The sequence below is a fragment of the Scardinius erythrophthalmus genome, assembly GCF_964197995.2.
Source record: "Scardinius erythrophthalmus genome assembly, chromosome: 7".
In the NCBI taxonomy this organism is placed as follows: domain Eukaryota; kingdom Metazoa; phylum Chordata; class Actinopteri; order Cypriniformes; family Leuciscidae; genus Scardinius; species Scardinius erythrophthalmus.
Window position 1 is genome coordinate 34,059,295 of NC_138227.1, and position 6,000 is coordinate 34,065,294.

Sequence of the window (6,000 nt, forward strand, 5' to 3'; positions counted from 1 at the left end):
AGGAACACACCCTACCCCGCGTACAGTGGAGTTCTCAATAAAGAACAACTTCTGTTGAACGCGATCCCGACTGTCTCCTGGTCTCTGCTTCGATGAAAGAAAACTTTACAACAAAAGGAAACAGAAAGTCCATGGAAATGAAAATAAACACCAACAGAATGTGACAATAGTTTCTAGACCCACTTTTTTCATGAAATAAAATTGTAGAAAAATAGATTTTTTTTTTCTAAAACGAATCATCAAAAAATAAATAAATAAATAAATAAATAAATAAATAAATAAATAAATAAATAAATAAATAAATAAATAAATAAATAAATAAACAAACATACCAAACTGGTCCGTTTATCTTTTGGTCATTTGATTTTCCTTTCAGAAACGGGTATATATAAAAAAAAAACTTTTGATTTTTTTTTTTAAATACAAAAATTAAAATTAAAGGGGTGGTAAAACACATTTTTTCGAAGGCTTTATTGTGTTTGTGGGGTGCACTGTAACATGCGTTCATGCTTCGTTTTTAAAAAAATGCATTATTTTTCACATATTTAACCATTATTCTACACTGCTCTGTCTTTCCTAGTAAAAACCATAGACAGTATATAAACTGGACACAGCAACCCCATAGGTTTCAATGGAGAAAAGACAATTAGAAGCTCTCACTTTCTGATGGTCGAGCGTACTGCGCAGACTCAAACTGAGCTTGACGGCGTAGATGTGACGTGAGCAACCTTCTAGTAGCTGTGCCAAGAGAAATCTGAATCATTCCCTTCCGAAACTTGCAGAGACGGAGAGTGTGAGTAGGAGGTGTCCATGAGCTAGGAACAGGAGCACTTTTGCTAAGTATTCTGATTAATTACTTTTGTCATTTTGCCTCGAAGTCCCCCCGATTGCGCGCAAGCTTCTCCTCCTGTCCATACGGTAATCTCTCTACTGTGCAACAGAGAGTCGTTAGCCTATTTTTACAAAAACTGAGCAATGGGCTCAGATTGGTTAGCTGGCCCAGTGTGTTGTGATTCGCTAACCGCCAAGTGCACGTTGTTCGGAAACAGCACGCCCCTTACCCTTACCGGTAGTTTGTGCTTCAGTAAACAACGGCGTCAATATTGCCATACCAATTTGAGCCCGAATCAGACCCAGAGAATGTTAGTGGAGAGGATCGAGCAGAAGCTGTTCAAGAACGGCTGTTAAAGGACGTTTCAGAATGGTATGTTTTTTTTAAGACAGCAGATCTATTGTGATCGCTATATGACACTGTTACTTTTGTATTTTTAGATTGTAGCTAAATATCTGTCGCCAGAACTATTAACCCAATACGAACACTAAACATTGGCTTTACAACAGTAGCCAAATCAAACACAAAACCATGTTTAGCATGCCTGTAGATAAACAAGCATGTAGATAAACAATACATAAAAGCCATAATCAAAGAATAATTTACACTGATCACATAAACGACAACAACCAAGAACATTCCAAGTTCACTGCACTGGTGTTATTAAACAGACGTTTGTATGTGTTTGTCGGATAAGTATGAATTAGCATTTAACAAACTGGTTTGTGAACGGATGAAACATAGGACGTGCGTACGCACAGAAATATTCGGATTTATTAAACCGTGCGCACACAAATCCTACGCAGTTTTCCCTTAATAAATCACAATCAATTCTAAATGTAGCGCAGCTTTTACAGCTTCATGTCACGCCCATAGTTGCCCATAAATAGTCCGTGAAACGCCCACAAGTTAATATTCATCGATTGCGAAATCATGGCAAACACAGTGAGGAAAACCAAGAAACGTAACTTCACTCACGCGCAAGCGTGAAGCGCAAGATCAGCCATTGTGCGTCATTACGCATTGTGATTGCATCATGGCATTTTATTAGCATCCATTTGATTGCATCTGACAAGCTACAGATGTGTTATGAGGATGAATTGCATAACATGCCAATATTATTGCAGAACATATTTCACTTTTCTTTTTGCAAATATGTGTTAATTTGCATTTCTGTTGTAATCTTCGTTTGATTTTGTTTGTTTTACACTGCAGATCGATCAAACGGGTGTTCGTGTAGGCTGTTAATTGTAAGACTTGCTTTGTGAAGTCTTCATGTTATTTATGAGAGGCAGTATTGCCATTTCTTTTACACAACGGTCTACAGTTTCACACACTTTCACGTGTTTCTTCCATCTGCCGACGGTGTCGCCATTTCTCATTTCACCTGTTTTTGTGTGTACGCCTGGGTCAGAGTTTGCGTGAAGGACCGCACATTTTCCCATCAAGTTTGCTTTTTATAAATACCAATTATTGCGTAGAGAGCGGGGTACGCCTTCTTTTGTGAGTACGCAACGTTTATAAATGAGGCCCCTGGTCCCACATACCATAAGCAAGTACTGCAGGCCTATTGGATGAAAAAGTCTGTTTTATTTTGTGCAAAACTTTTCAAACTTAACTGTTATTAGTTATTTTCAGTATAATATGCTTCATAACAATGTAGATGTTCAACAGTTATTATATAGTTAAATATTCTCTCATGAATTGTAGCCATGTGTATGCACTCCCTTTGGCCCCCTGGGGTCGACGGTATCGCCGGCGATACCAGCTCGCTTTTTTTCAGTTCAGTTCAAAAGAAATTAATTTTGCTCTGTGGACTTTGATATTACAAGCAAGTTTCATACATCAATCGATTCTGTTAAATGTGTATTATTTTTGTGTATACTCACAATAAAAACAAAGTGTTGTGCTTTTTGCCAAATAAAGAAAAATAAACGTGATGCGAGTTCTGCCTTCTCTCTGTCAGTGAAGACCATTCTGAAACGCGTCCGAAAATGAACTGTAACTCAGCGAATACTCAGTCAAACAGGCATACAGACACACAGGCATGAAGCTTGAATACTATTCTTTTAAATGAGGTAATTTATATAAAAAACAAATATTCTCATCTTGTGAAATCTGTATTAAAAGAGAGCGATATGGAAGTAAAATAATGTCAAATGTTTTTGAAACAAAAAGCCTGTTGAATTGCACTACTTGAAAAAAATAGGCATTGCATTAATCATGCTTGTATTTTAATGCATTGTATTTTTAGGGCTTGCATTTTTATGGGCTGAAATTCAGCATGGTTGAATATTTAAGCTGTGAATATTTCAATTAAAAACATTTCAAACACATTTTCATTATTAAAAATTCAATAATCCATATTCACCTTTCATATTTCACTTCCAAAATATTCAAACTGTTTAAAAATACAACCTATAATATTCAACAGGCAATTTTCGGTCCATTTTATTTCGCTTTGCAAAATTCGCTTCCACAAATTCAGTGGTTCAAATTCGACAGTAAATTCAACGGAACTGCAGGAAAAGCAATAGACTACCGAGATACTCTCCATCTGCTGTTAGTCGACCTCACCAGCAGGGGGTGCAAAAGCGCGTGTTGTTGACGAAGACCAGCAACAGTTAGAGCAAGCCATTCATTCATAAAACTCATTTAACAGCAATGCAAGTGTATTTGTGATTATTATGACGGCGGTTTTATGTTAAATTCAGTGTCTTCACGGTTACTCTCCCTGTGTAGCCTACAAGCATCTTTCTCTACCGTGAACAAGATTATAATGTTATTCCCCGATGCGGATATACAGATCCAATATTACATTTTTGAGATTGACATATATTTCTCTTGGTTGTTTAGTTGCCTTAACTTTATATTGTGGCGATGTGCTGCATGCAGGCTATTAGGGTTTCCCTCAATACTTCAGGATTCCCCTGCTGGACATATAAAACGCTTAACGTATAGCTTAATGGACTAATTACAGTGATATAAAAGACCAAACTCGCAGGCAAGCAGATTGACTCAGAATAACGCGCAAAGTTTAATGCTGAGCGTTTCCCAGTGATAGACTGGCATTGACGTTGGACATTCGCACATTTAGGGACCGTCTCTAAAGTGTATACTACTTTGGTATGTACGTTTTTAACTTCAATAGCATTTGATTATAATCCTGTTCATGTAGAGAAAGCTGATGACATGCTACACAGGGAAAGTAACAAGTTATTGAATGAAACATAAACACAGCTTTTGTGTCTTTATCATCTTTTCCGCATACTGACACAGCTCATTTTCATTTTATGAATGAATGGCTTGCTCTAACTGTTGCTCTGTCTTCGTCAACAACACGCGCTTTTGCACCCCCTGCTGGTGAGGTTACTAACAGCAGATGGAGAGTATCTCGGTAGTCTATTGCTTTTCCTGCAGTTCCGTTAAATTTACTGTCGAATTTGAACCACTGAATTTGTGGAAGCGAATTTTGCAAAGCGAAATAAAATGGACCGAAAATTGCCTGTTGAATATTATAGGTTGTATTTTTAAACAGTTTGAATATTTTGAAGTGAAATATGAAAGGTTAATATGGGTTATTGATTTTTTAATAATGAAAATGTGTTTGAAATGTTTTTAATTGAAATATTCACAGCTTAAATATTCAACTATGTTGAATTTCAGCCCATAAAAATGCAAGCCCTAAAAATACAATGCATTAAAATGCAAGCATGGTTAATGCAATGCCTATTTTTTTTTCAAGTAGTGCAATTCAACAGGCTTTTTATTTCAAAAACATTTGACATTATTTTACTTCCATAGAGCGATTCCAGTCGAGCTCATTAGAGCTAATTCAAATGTAATGTGACTCCGCCCACGGAGAGCGCTTGCTATTCAAACGCAAATTACTGAGGCAATCCAAGCAAACCTGTGAACACCCCCATATCAGCTCGAGAAAACACAAGTTTAATCATATCATTGTAGCCTACTGTTTACACCATCTGGCAGCGCTGTGAGGAATAATAATAATGGAAAATCTACCTCAGAGTGCGGGTATTGCAGGAGAGAGGATCCGAATATGTAGTAAGTTTTTTTTTCCTTCTCAAGTTAATCGCGTTTCTGTGAATGAATTAACGGCAGCCGCAGAGATGCCGCTGTTTATCACAGCTCGCAAAATGACAGTTTAAATTTAAATTGCGTCTCTGTGTGAATGAATGATGATGTTTTAGCAAACTGTATTGCTATACTGAGTTGAGTAAAAATCGACAGAAATATGTTGAAATAAAATGTAGGCTATTTGTATAAGCAACGTATTAAACTGAAATTAACATTTATATGCCCTAATATTTCATAAAAACAACGTTACAGTCAGGCGTTTCTGTTTGTGAATGAATGTTTCGGTTTTAGCAAACTGTATTGCTATACTGAGTAAAAATCGACTGAAATATGTTGAAATAAAATTTATTTGTATAAGCAACGTATTAAACTGCAAATTAACATTTATATTTCTTATAATAAAAATGAAAGACCTATGTTACAGACATATGAAAGACAACATTTCGTTGATTAGTTTTGGATAGATTATACAGTTTTACTGTAAAATATCTGCCACCTCAAATAAGCTTTTGTTTGCCAATATTTGCTCATGTTAAATATAGTATGTTTTGTCAAAAATAAAGTAATCAAATAATCAATCAAATCCTTAACTTTGAAATATGTATGATAAAATGTATACTTTAGTTTTTACAAAGAAAGATTACATTTGAATTGTTGTTGTAATGTTAACTTTTTTAATACAAAAATATATTTACAAGGTAGATGTAAACAAACTATTAAAAGGTAAATATAAGCCTTTTCTTTAAAGGCCATGTTGCAGGTTAACAACCACTGTCGATTAATGGGTACATAAATCACTCAAGATATGTATATCATTTTTAAAATGTCCCAAAAATGGCCTTAAAAACCAGTTTTTTACGTTTTTGGTATTAACGGTTTTTTTACGCAACTCGGTGATGACGTCACGTTGGGGAGAAGTGGAGGAAAGCTAGCCTCAGCCTAGTATTATGGTGCGTTCAAAGTCATCTCGTATAGATCATATTTACGAGTTGAACGCAATTAAACGCCACCACAATGTCGTAAATACTTAATAATTAAATGCATGGTCCGAGGAGAATGAGTGGAGAGTT